The sequence below is a fragment of the Mercenaria mercenaria genome, chromosome 11, assembly GCF_021730395.1.
Source record: "Mercenaria mercenaria strain notata chromosome 11, MADL_Memer_1, whole genome shotgun sequence".
In the NCBI taxonomy this organism is placed as follows: Eukaryota; Metazoa; Mollusca; class Bivalvia; order Venerida; family Veneridae; genus Mercenaria; species Mercenaria mercenaria.
The window spans coordinates 59,480,622-59,494,675 of NC_069371.1; the positions used below are offsets into that span (position 1 = coordinate 59,480,622).

At 33.8% G+C, this 14,054-nt stretch overlaps 1 protein-coding gene across 3 annotated transcripts in view; it reads left to right on the forward strand.

Annotated features, from left to right (window-relative positions):
* Nucleotides 1-14,054, forward strand: part of LOC123532902 (solute carrier family 28 member 3-like) — a 71,236-nt gene that overhangs the window by 22,705 nt on the left and 34,477 nt on the right. The window lies entirely within an intron of this gene.

The following is a 14,054-nucleotide window of genomic DNA, read 5'->3' on the forward strand; positions in this document are numbered from 1 at the left end:
AGGCAACTCATGCATGAATCTTATACTATTTCCTTTATTAAAGTAATGAAAAAGTATTTAATCTTTTCAACAAGGTTTCAAAGGGAAGACCTTTAAACTTTTAAAGAGTCCTGTAAACGCAACGCACGTCGTATGAATAGTTGGTTGATCAATACAAGAAAATGATTACCGCATTAAATAAGTAAGTTCGTTTCTTGCAATATTTGCCTTACCTAAGAATTGACAAAGATTCTTTAAAGTTTTTTTATTCTTGGATTGAAGTAGCTGCGTAAATTTAAACATACTCGGGCGGATATAATAGTAACGCTTGATGAATTGTACTCGCAAATATTCTAACGCTTTGCACACAATCACAAAGTGATACTCGTCTTCTATCTCGTTTGAATCACAGAGCAAACAGACTCTTTCATGGCGCTCTAAGCGATCTCTCCCGTACCTTCCACACTCGATGCGAAGCCTGTGTGCGGACATACGAAGCCGTGACAATGCGCTTCTAAGAGATTTACACGGTAGTTTGTCCAAATAGGTCTCATATTCAAACTTATCTTTTACATGAATATACAGTTGTGACAAAACACTTGAATTTCGCAAATGCATTTGCCAGTCTTGTAAATAGCAGTCAATAAGTCTTTGCTTAAAAACTGGCAAGAATTGCTTCAAACTTAAGCTATCTGGAAAGTGCCATATTTCAGCAAAACCCAATACAGTAAGCAAGTTTTTAACTTTACCTGCCCAATTATTTATGCCATTTTCGCATTTTTCACAAGCATTAAGGTAAATATTTTTCAAAATAATGTTTTCTGTATTGATTAACTTAAACCAATACTTAATTATATGTAGATACCTCGTTATGTAAAGCGGATAACGACCTAATTCCCCGTAAACTGCTACGTTACTAGTGTTAAGTTTGACCCCTAAAATGGACTTGCAGAATTTAAGCTGTATACTCTCTATTTGTTTCGACTTTGTGAAACCCCATATCGGGCATGCATAATTTAAAACTGAGCCCACGAATGCATCGAATAACTGTAGCGATACAGAAGGTTTAATGTCATACTTATTTATATTACACGTCAGTACATTTAAGGCTTTTAATGCCTTTCCCACAATATACTGGTTATTAAGTACGAACGACCCAGTGTAATTGAAAACAACCCCCAGGTAATTAAAGTCGTTAACTATTTCTAGGGGCTCATTATTAAAGGTCCATTTCTCGGTGCGCTTAACCCCACCATTTCGACGAAAGACCACAACTTTGGTTTTGCTTGTGTTGACTTGCAGCCCCCATAAATTACAATATTCATACAACTTGTTAAGACTTTCTTGTAAGTCGGTAACCGAGTTTCCGACGATAACCATATCGTCTGCAAATAAGAGGATAATAACGCACATATCGTACAGCGATAACCCGGATGTATTTGTCCCTTGTAAGAATAACTCGAGATCTTCGAGAAATAATGCAAATAAAACAGGTGATTTAGTCCCTGTCTCAAACCTATTGATATATAGAAAAAATCGGAGTATGAATCCAGGTGTTTGACACAAGATTTCACAGTTGCGTACATGGATTTAAACATCCTAAGAATTTTTCCGTCAATTCTTAAGTGGTGCAACTTAAACCAGAGGGCGTTACGGTACACAGAGTCGAATGCCTTTTGTAGGTCTATGAAGGCGCAAGGTAGACGACCCCCCTGAGACACGACATGTTCTATCAGATTGTGTAATGCAAATATGGCGTCAACGGTACTGCAGTTTTTTCTAAATCCAAATTGGGCGTCGGACATGATATTATTTCTTTCAAACCATGATTCAACACGTGCAGTCAGTACCCCAGTAAACAGTTTCTCAAAATTACTCAAAAGTGTGATACCTCTGTACTGGTTGGGATCATTTTTGTTACCCTTCTTGTGAATGGGTACAATAAAGCCATGGGCCCAAACCTCAGGGAAATGTCCTGTATCTAATACCTTATTAAATATGTCAGTAATATGCCCGCCAAGTATATCTGAAAATTCAATGAAGTATTCATTCAACAAATTGTCACTCGGACATGGAGATTTATTACGATTTAGTTTCTTTATCGCTGCAGTTACTTCCCCTACAGTTATTGATCGGTTCAATTCCTCAAACGTCGGGTTATAGATATTTAGATCACTATTCTCATTAAAACTTTCTACTTCGTCGATAATCGTCGAAGTAATATTGCCGAATAGATCGGAAAAATATGTTTTGAAATCTTCAACGCTTATATCGCATCCAGAAGACTGTGTTTTACGTTTAAAATGCTTCCAGAAATCTCGAGGCTTCCTCTTTCGAAGTTCGGCAAGATTACGACTTTGTTTTAATTTGAAAGCGCGTTTTTTCTTACGTACTTTATATTTATATGATTTACGTGCATTACATACTTGTTCCCTATTATAATCGGTTCTCGTATTGTTGTAATTTCGCAAAGCCAATTTATATAGACTTCTCATAGCAGAGCATTCACTGTCAAACCATTCGTTCGCATTATGTAGAGATAGACCCTAAAATTTTCAATGATAGTATTACATTAAATAAAGTATAGAAATTAATTTCCAAGTCCTTGAAATAACCAAAAATGATTTCACAAATGTGAAGTTTGTGATAGTTTTGTTAATAGAAGTTTTAATTTGTAATTTAAAGTTATGATCCACAAAGAATGACAACTCTTGCCTTGGGCTAGTACTTATAAGTAGAGATCTATTAGTTTACTTCCCTTGCAATTACACAATTGAGTAGAAAATGAAAACTGTTTCAGACACAATAAAATACTTTTTTGCACAACAAAATCATTAAGGTTTTATTCATTTGTGTTTGATTTACCCCTCAAGACATGGTTCCTATGATTCTGTCAACTTACATATGGTAAAAAATTAACTTTTAACAAGCCAATAATAAAATGAAGTACCAGTAGGTAAATAATAGTGCAGATAATACAGTTTTGCTTGTATCAAAATGTCACAATAGATCCACTTTTGTAATACAGAACACCTGGTAGGATTAGTAAAGGTACAATTATATTGATCTCTATTTCCTATGCCTACATTATGTTGCGCTAAGCCAGTTTGGTTACTTTTAAATACACGTTTACATAACGGCGATGCAACATTCACGATTATATTTGAGAATTCAGTCACAATACTGTCAACACTAACTGGATTGCTATTATTATCCTGTACAGTGAGATTGTTAAGGTCGGGTAGTTTTGCAATAAGGCCACGATGAATAATTGTTTGTTGCGCATGCGTGAACCAAGATGGTCACAAATTTTCAAACAGAAGGAATATACCGATATTTACTGCTTTTTGTGGAATATATATGGGATTATGTGAATCAAATGTGATGTAAATGATGTAAATATAGAAACATTCATGACAAAAAAGCGAAAAAAGTCAAAGGAGTCGCCAGAATCGACACAAAACTCTATAAAAAGAGTCACAACAATGGCACAAAATGGCGCGAGCACAAATCAAAATTTGAACAATGGACAAACAGGACAAACAGGACAACTAGGCCATTTTGGGCCAATACAAACAGGTCAGAACTTTAATATGCCAACTCCAATGTTTTATAGTAATAACAATCCATATGTGCAAATGAATTCAGCGTCGCCACCCGCAGTTATGAATAATGTCCCATCAACTCCGGTGAACAGTTCTCAGCAGGTAGATATTTGGACAATGATTATACAACGCCTAGATTCAATGGACAGTAAACTGTCCCAGTTAGACCAAATACAATCGAGTATTACCGCTGTAACGGTACGCATGGATAATGTAGAGCAAAAGGTCACAAAATTGGAGAAAAAAATCAATGAAATAGAACATAGCGGCCAGTTTGATAGTGATAATATGAGAGACTTAGAGAAAAAACAAAAGGATATTGACCTATCGCTATCGAAATTTCGAAAACTTGAGTCAGAACAACGCAGCCGTGAAGGCAATTACAGCGTGAAATTATCGATTTGAAATGCCGAAGTATGCGGGACAATTTACTTTTCTATAGAATTCCAGAGGAAAAAGATGAAAATGTGAAGAAAAAATCTTGGACTTTATAGAATCAAAGCTCAAAATTGAAAATGCTAAAACGGACATCAAAATACAAAGAGCACATAGGGTTGGTCCCTATAACGCGTCTAAAGTACGTCCGATAGTAGCCAAATTCTCCGATTTCCCAGACAGAGAGAGAGAGTTAGAAAGGCATCGAAAAATCTAAGTGGTACACAGTATGGAGTTGGGGAGCAGTTCCCAAAGGAAATCGTCGAAACACGGAAGCGACTAATCCCAGTTATGAAGAAAGCCCGGAGTGAAGGCAAAGAGGCATATTTAAGCGTGGACAAATTGTACATAGATAAACGTCTATACAGAGGAGAAGCTTAGGACAGTTATGAGAGTGTTATAAAATGTGTGTCTTGGAATGTAGAAGGACTTACCTTAGCAAAAAGGTCATCTGACGATTTTTTAAATATTCTTAGCCAGTATGATGTAGTATGTTTAAGTGAAACTTGGACAAACAGTAAATCAATTATATCCTTAAAAGGATACAGTAATCCGTTTCATTCGTATCGCAAATTTCAGCATAAAAGAGCAAAACGCTGTAGTGGCGGAATAATAATATATATAAGAGATAATGTAAGAAAAGGAATAAAATTAGTTAAAAATACTGTAGATTGCATTGTATGGTTAAAGTTTGATAAAACATTTTTTCAAATAGAAAATGATATTTATCTGGCCGTAACATATATTGCGCCTGAAAACTCCACTTCTCATGATATGTACGATATCGACATTTTCCGACAGATGGAAATTGATATAAATTATTTTCAGAATAAAGGCAAAGTTTTTGTCACTGGTGATATGAACTCTAGAGTTGGCCGTAAAACAGATTTTGTCGATAATGATTATAATTTAGCCCGGAATACTTTTCAGATAATTGATACACCAATACCGCGTTATTCACGTGATCAGAGATCAAATCGTTTTGGGGATTATTTACTTGACCTGTGCAAATCTACCAATATTAGAATTGTTAACGGTAGATTGTATGATGATAGTACGAGTGGAAATTTCACGTGCATGACCCATAACGGGGAAAGCACTGTCGACTATCTATTGACTTCATCATCTAATTTTGATGATATAGCCCATTTCAAAGTTCATAAATTCAATGAATTTTCCAATCATGCGCCTGTTTCGTTTAACTTCAAAACTCATTGTAATACAAATATGAATAAAACAAAGTCAAGGATTTTTTATAAATGGTTACCAGAACATAAAGAATCTTTTATTGCAGAAATTAGAGAAAATATTACAAATATAGAGGAGAGGCTGGCAGAGGGAATAGAAAACGGCGAGAATACCGATTACCTAACAAATATTTTAGGTGAATTTCTCAGTTCAAAAGGTCAAAAATACTTTGAGAAAAATGTTAGAAATTGCGAAGTTGTATTTTCTTCTATAGATAGAAACAGACAAAAATGGTTTAATCAAATGTGTAGAGATAAGCGCGAATATATATAAACGCTATATATAAATACAATTTGGAGAAAAACAATATAACAAGACAGGCTGTAATGAGTGCAAAGCGAGATTATAAATACTGTTGTAGAAAAAGTAAAAATGAATACAATAGAAAGCTTGGAAGTAAGATGAATGAAATGAAACATAAGAGCCCGCGCGAATTCTGGAAAATGTTTAAATCTAACAAAAACCAACCTGCAGGTGATAACATAGATATTCAAGATTTTTTAAATCATTTTCAACAATTATCGCAAACCACTGAAATAAACAATAATAAAGATGTTGACGATTTTTTAAGTCAATATTTAAACGATAATGCTGGAGAATGTACGTTTGAAGAACTTGATATGCCAATTTCAATGGCTGAAATTTTTGCAGCGGTCAAAGGTTTAGGGTTAAATAAAGCGTGCTCACATGATAATATTCTAAACGAATATTTGAAAGAGAGCATTGAGGTAACAGCACATTCTATTGAAATGTTATTCAACTATATTTGGCGAAATAAAGTCTTTCCACGTAGTTGGTCAAAAGGAATTATCATTCCGTTATATAAGAAAGGCGATCCATGCGACCCGAACAATTACAGGGGAATAACGCTTATCAGTTGTTTTGCAAAGCTTTTTACAACTATCTTAAATAATAGACTTAAAAAGTGGTCTGAGGAATATGATATTCTAACAGATGCCCAATTTGGTTTTAGGGCAAATTTCAGCACAGTAGACGCAGTTTTTATTTTAAACGCTTTAATTCAGAAACAATTTCAAGATAAGTTAAGCCTCATGTGCTGTTTCGTGGACTACAAAAAGGCATATGATTTGATCGATAGAAATTGTCTATGGTACAAGTTACTTAAGTGCGGCGTTGATGGAAATATGTTTGCGATAATCAGATCTATGTATGACGAGGTTAAATTATGTGTTCGTCATATGAATTCACTTTCAGATTTGTTTGAATGCAACCTAGGTTTATTTCAAGGGGAGATAACCTCGCCAATACTATTTTCATTGTTTTTAAATGATATAGAAATGCAATTGCAAAATAATTTAGATGCAGGCATTACGCTTGATCAATTATCTATATATTTGTTATTATTTGCCGATGACGCTGTGTTATTCTCAGAAACGAAAGAAGGTTTACAAAAATCTTTAAATGAGTTAGAATTATATTGTAAAAAATGGAACCTTACTGTAAATGTAGATAAAACGAAAATTGTTGTTTTTAAGAAAGGAGGTAGAATAAACCAAAATTACAGATGGACATACGACGGGAAAGAAATTGAAATTGTTAACAGTTTTAACTATCTAGGTGTTGTATTTTCCAGCGGTGGCTCTTTTATTAAGGCAACTCAAATGTTAGCTGGTAAGGGATTAAAAGCAATGCACTCACTGTTTAGTGTTACAAAAGGATCTTATGTATCTGTGGATATCATGTTTAATTTATTTGATGCTTATGTTTTATCTATTTTAAATTACAACTGTGAGGTATGGGGCTTTTCTAAAGCTGAAAATATAGAAAGAATCCATAGAAAATTCTGTAAATGGCTTTTAAATGTAAAGACGTCTACAAATTCTCTCTCGTTATATGCAGAATTAGGAAGATTTCCATTATATATTAATAGGTACGTTAGAATTGTTAAATATTGGTTAAAGCTTTTCTCAAGTAAAGACTGTAATTGTATTTTATCTACTGTCGTAAAATCTCAAATAGAACAATTAATCAGCAATCAAAATGTAAAAAAACTGGGCAGCTAATGTACGTAACTTGTTGCAAAATGCTGGTTTTAATGATGTTTGGTTATACCCAGAATCTGTTAATATTAATTCTTTTGTTCCACTTCTTACTACCCGTCTTCGGGATATATATATTTCAGAATGGCATACTAACGTTTCTTCTTGTTCCTCGTTATTTTTATATAAACAATTAAAGCTTGATTTTCAACGTGCTTGTTATTTGAGAATTATACAAAATCCTGAAATGAGAAATGCGCTGGCGAAAATAAGGTTAAATTCACATAATTTATTTATCGAAACAGGACGCCATAGAAATATAGAAAGAAATCAAAGGAAATGCTGCTTGTGTACTTTAAACGACATCGAAGATGAATATCATTTTATTTTAATTTGTCCATTATATAGCGATTTAAGAAAGACATATATACAAAGATATTTCTATACAGCTCCCAGTATGTACAAGTTTATTGTTTTACTCAACTCGGATAAAAAGTCAGTGTTAAATAAATTAGCTACGTTTTGTACTAAAGGTTTTAAACTTAGAAATGATGTACTTAACAATTGAGCATATCTTGTGTATTCCAAGTTAAACACTCTCATACATTGCATGTGCGTTTTTTTTTACCTACATGTTCCTATTATAATATTCCATATATATCTGTAAAACTGTAAATGTATATTGTAAATGTATAAATGTATATTGTGATCATCATTTATGACGATGAGCTGTAAATGCTTAAGTCGAAATAAAGTTTCTGTTCTGTTCTGATAACCATAACACAGATACACAGCGATACATACAGCGGAAAGAAACAACTCGATATTTATACATGAAAAGTAACTTTTATTTTGTATTTATTCACATATGCAGTTGAAAAAAGGATTACTTTCGGTGTAAGTAGTGTTCTTTCACTTCGGATTGGGTTATGTTGTTTGTAATTTGAAGAATAAAGGCGATATGATGTGTGTTCACTTCTGACTACATGTTATAAATGGTGATCCGATAAGACCTGACATAACCGATAGACGTCAAAATGTTAAAATATGTTATGTCAGGTCTTATTGATAGGACTAAAAATATGAGCTGATTAACAAACGCTAACCTGTTTAGCTTTTTGCACGACCTCTCTGTTCTGCTTAACATTCTTGAATAATTTCGATTTGCTGCAAAATTTTGTCCGAAGTTCAGTGGTTACCGAATTACCCATCTTCACCAAGCAAACAAATGACGTGACTTATACACACGCCATAACGCCGCTTGACAGAACAAATAGGCAACCCGTATCCTTGATGATTTTATTCAATAACACTCCATTCCAGATGCAATATCTTCCTAGATTGAATTGCAGAAAGCTAAAATCCTGAACAAATGCTAACATGAATCACTTTCCATTTCCTCAAGCGTTTCCGTTATAAAAACTTTTATGTACTGTAGTAATTGCAAATACGGTATGCATACACTATATACATTTGTACCATGGTCTCACGAACCTAATAAAAGTCCAGTTTATAATAATAATCGCGTAGATATGTTTGCAGTTATTCGAAAGAACAAGATGGCGTCGTTTTAGGAAATATACGCCAGGCTACAAGTCACTGACTTGTATATTTTAGACAATTCAGATTAAAACCAAGTGGGGTTTTCCCTCATGACGTCAGAGTGTAAAAATAGTCTGGTTTACCTGCCCCTCCTTCACTGTCATACTAAAATACATAGTACGACGGGAACCAGACAAGTCTAAAAATAGCCGCAATATAGGTCATATTCATCCGCTTTGTAGGTGCTCTTCTTTATGAGAGGATGTAGAAAGTGGATGCGCTTTGCCGTTTTGCACTAAGAAGTGACGGGCTTTCATTTTCCCGTCTTAATGCCATTGGAGGCGGAGCTTACGCATCGCCCAAAAAACCCATAAATACAGCGTAGATCGATATTTTAGTGTAAAGGGAAACAACTACAACGGCGCCCAAGGCAAAAAATCAATACCGACAAGAGTTGCGGTTCTCGTTCATTTCACGCTCAAAGTTGGGGATGTGGACAGATAAGTTGTGTGTCATGATGCTGTTTATTTACTAACAAAATCTGTTGTTTTGTGAAATACGGCTAAACCTTAACCAATTATTTGTTGGGAGTTTTTTTTTATCTTTTAATGCACAACTTCACACTTCGGTTGCATGTTTATAAAACATTTTTCATGATAAACTTAGTTTCGGATTCTGCATTTACGGCTTCGTCGTGGTCGTTATTATATTCTACAAGGAAAATTTATTCCTACTCCACAAATCTTCATGGTCCAGTGGGGACCCCTGTTGTGCAAAATTGCCCATCAATTAGCGACTATTACATAATCGCTGATAAGCAGCAGATAAGACGGGGGTTGTATATTGGATTAGCGTGGGGGATGCTTCTTTAGCCATATACTTGACAAATGTTTTATGGTCTTACTGCGAATATTGTGAAACAGTGAAGTTTTATTGTAATACAATAATTTTTAATTGCAAATAGATATTTTAGATTAATTGTAAAATATAAGATAGTATGTGTTTTAGACAATTATAAAATGTGATAGCCTATTGTAAATCTTTATAATTTGGCTTTGTGGTACAATGTTAATATAGATCTTACATGTATGTATGTATGTATGTATGTATGATATAAATGTGCACAAAGATGAGACTCAAATGAAGTGTTGAACTTATATAGTAGTGGATCTAGGCATTAAAAACACACATCACACTAGAAATTGCCAAAATTGTATATTTGTGTTTAATTTAGTTTAGGTTGTATTGTTCAGCTGTTCAAAACTATCCTGAAACAAACTGCTTAACCATCACCTAGATTTCTTTTATAATTTTCTGCATGAATTTGCATTGAACCTATCTCAAATTTTATGCAAAAAAAGTATAATTATAGGTAAAAAAGTACATTAAATTCTATTATTAATTTGCCTATAAATAATTTAATAAATAAGTATTTATTTTATTTTTTAAGCTATAAGAAGATGCACCATATATATGGCAGAACATTTATAATTTGTGTCTCAGTTGATGTTTTTTTTTTATTACAGACGTATTTTGTGGGTAATTAGCATAGCCTGGGGTGTTTATCTCGTCTCCATCCGGTGTATTCGCAAAGGTCCATAAAACATCACGCGTAAAACATTTATAGTCAATATGCAGTAATTGTCAAGATTGAAATTTTCAGGGCGATAAATTAAACAAAAAAAAAAAAAAAAAAAAAAAAAAAAAAAAACCAAAAAAACACTTGAGAACATAATTTTACAACATTACGCTTCACTGCAAAAAGGGGAAAAAAGCTTTCAAAAGGGAATTGTAAAAAGGAGAATTGTATTGTGTGATGTTTTATGTATATCCTTTACCACTAAAAGGTGGCATTTTTGCTTATACATTCAACGAAACTTATAACTTCACCCAGCATATACATGACAGAAAATACACATTACATACGCATAATGATTCGGTCATGCTGAACAAGTATTTTTACTGTAAAATCCATGCAGTTTCATTTGAAACTCATTGTGCATTACGGCAGAATATTTTGAACATTTTAGTTGTTTAATATATAATTAATTAAATCATGGTACAATGTCGGTATCTAGCAAAGTCCACATTTTTTCCTTATTAAAATACAATTAATTAAAGTAGCTTTAAGATGTGTTATATTCTGCTTTAATTATTCTATCTAACCAAGATGCGCTGTTCAAAAACCCATATATAGAGCGTAGATCGATATTTTAGTGTAAAGGGAAACAACTACAACGGCGCACAAGGCAAAAAATCAATACCGACAAGAGCTGCGGTTCTCGTACATTTCACGCTCAAAGTTGGGGATGTGGACAGATAAGTTGTGTGTCATGATGCTGTTTATTTACTAACAAAATCTGTTGTTTTGTGATATACGGCTAAACCTTAACCAATTATTTGTTGGGAGTTTTTTTTTTTCGGCGACGCCGATTAAATTCGTTTTCGTTATCTATGCCACGTGACTTCAGTTTGCAAATCAAACTACTTGATAACGCATTATAGATAATTTATCAAAATGCAAGATTTATGCAACACTCTGCCTGATTGGACGAGAGTGTCAATTTCTTTCACTCTGTTGATTGTGCTACGCTGAGTGAAATGTAGACAAAGCGTTTATCCTAAACGACGCTGTTCACAGTTTTGAAGCTAACTTTGGCTCAGTATATTTAGCAATCTTCAGATGACGAACCGGTAACCTTAGGGGAACCTTCTCAGGTTCCAGTAGAAATTAACACTGCTCCTGGCTATTTACTTGGAGTCCACCCACCCATCCAGCAATCTGTACCTCCGGAACCCTCTGACAACGAAGATTCAAACATTGACAACAAAGCCTAGGATCACGTGGGGAACGTGACCTACTTCTGTGACAAATGTGTAAACTTGCCGTGTTCCTCCAACCAACTGTTCTGTATTCATCTTTCTGAAAAATATAAAAGTGGAATTAATTCTTTAACTCTTGGATCTAAAACAGTCAAAACTGGAAATGAGGAATTATTTGTCAATTTGGATTTAAACAAAAACTGTGAAAATGCATTCATCAGTAACTGTGAAAATCGTAAGTCAAATCAGGAAGGTCTAATACGGGGAGTAGAAACTCCGTATAAATCAATACATTTATCTGTACTATGCTGTCGTCCATACCTGTAAATATCGACCAGTCGTTAGCGATCGATATTTTGTTTTCGCCACTATCGATTAGCGCGTAATTAGCATATTACCTAATGTTAATCATGGAGCTATAACACTTATTGTTCAAAGGGTTTAACAGTCACATGTTAAGTGGCGATAATTAGATGATCAGAGATTGATCTAAAGGGATTCTGAAGCAAAAACAGCATGCGACTGCATGTGGTGATATGCTTAATTATTATGAATTAACTCGAGCTCACTTCCCTGAAGAAATATTTTACCACGTAACTTCAAACCTTTATCAAAGGGCCGATTTTTGTTGGATTTGAATAAAAAAAATGGAAAATAACAGAAAGCTGACACTTTTCTTAATCTTGTAGAGCCATAATTATAATTATTGTTTATAATGTCAGATTTCTACATACAGAAACAAACATTCTTCTTGAACGTAGGGAATGTTTCAAACGAAATTGTTGTTTAAACTCCAAAAATTAGTTTAATAAATTTAATCTTAAAACTGATGTGTGAAAAATACAATGTATTTAAATTAAAATAACAATATTTTTTTTAAAAAAGGCCGACAACGAAGTTACATTTAGTATTCCGAACTTTTAGATAAAACTGCAGAAAATCATCTAGGTTTAACACGCATTTAAATGGTGAAAAACAGAGCAATATCATAAACAAATATTTTCAGGCAACAGTTTACAGTTTTGACTTGCTATTTTCATTAAAATATGTCCTAATTTTTTTTTCTAAATACTCTGAATCAACAAGGCAAATATCATGTAAAAAACGACATCTTTCTCTCTGGGTAAGACAAGTCTAGATTTAGCCATTTTCACAGGGCGAAAAGTAACATTAATGTAGATATTTTCCATTTAAAAACAGATGCAGGCAATAATTTCATGGCAGAACTTTTGTTTTCAACAAAAATTTCAACAAATGCTTTCCCAGATTTTCACTGAAAGGACGAGTTAAACTGTAAGGCGTAAGTGTTTGAGTAATAGCAGAATAACCTACGGCATACGCTTCGATTGGACGACAGCATCAGATAAGATAAATGCCAGTTTCCAGTCCCCGTATCAGTTGTTCCAGGTCAAATGAAGCTTGTGAAAATACTTCCACTAACTTTGAAAGTGCCACACTCAGTCATGAAAACGTTTTAACTTGTAATTTATCCATGGTAAATTCTGTATCAAATAACTGTAGCCCAGCAGGTAATGAAAAACTTAAGATAGACTCGCTGAATGTGTGCGGCCTTAAGGCCAGGCTTAACATTCCAGAATTCCTTGATATGATCTCTCAGTATTCTATTTTATGCATGGTAGAGACAAAACTAGATATGTATGATATTATTGACATTCCTAATTATACTTTTTTTTTTTTTTTTTTTTTTCAAAACCAAGGACAAAAAATGTGATAAGGAAATCTGGCGGAATAGGGTTTTTCGTTAAAAATTCTCTTTTAGATAATATTGAAATACTGTCAAGTGACAGTGACTACATTTATTGGCTCAAGATTAAAACAGATGAGTTACATTTTGTAATAGGGGCTATGTATGTACCGCCTGAGCAGTCGCGTTTTTTAAATGAGGATGAATATTTTCTGTTTGAAAATGATATTGCAAGCAAATGTATAGAATTTCAGAACGTCTTATTATTAGGTGACACAAATGGGCATACGGGTTCGCTACCTGACTATGCAGAGTTTGATGATTTTTTAATTAACCATTTTGATTTAGATGAAAATGTTTTTAACCAATATCGATTACTAAGCGATTATAATATCCGACTTGATAGGTCATCCATGTGTACCAAAGTTGATAGGCTTGGACATAAGTTGTTAGACATATGCAGATATAACAATTTATTCATTCATAACGGAAGGATAGGCTCTGATCGCGATGGGGCATTTACATTCCGAAATCTATCGGTTATTGATTATTCTATTTCGTCACTTCCGGTTCTGCCCATGATTGAGGACTTTAAGGTTTTAGAAACAGATCCAATATTCTCAGATGGTCACTGTCTTTTAGAGATTTGTTTGAGTATGAATTGTACTCAGGCTAACGCAGCAAAAGAGAAAACAGCTTGTGACACACCGAATTCAA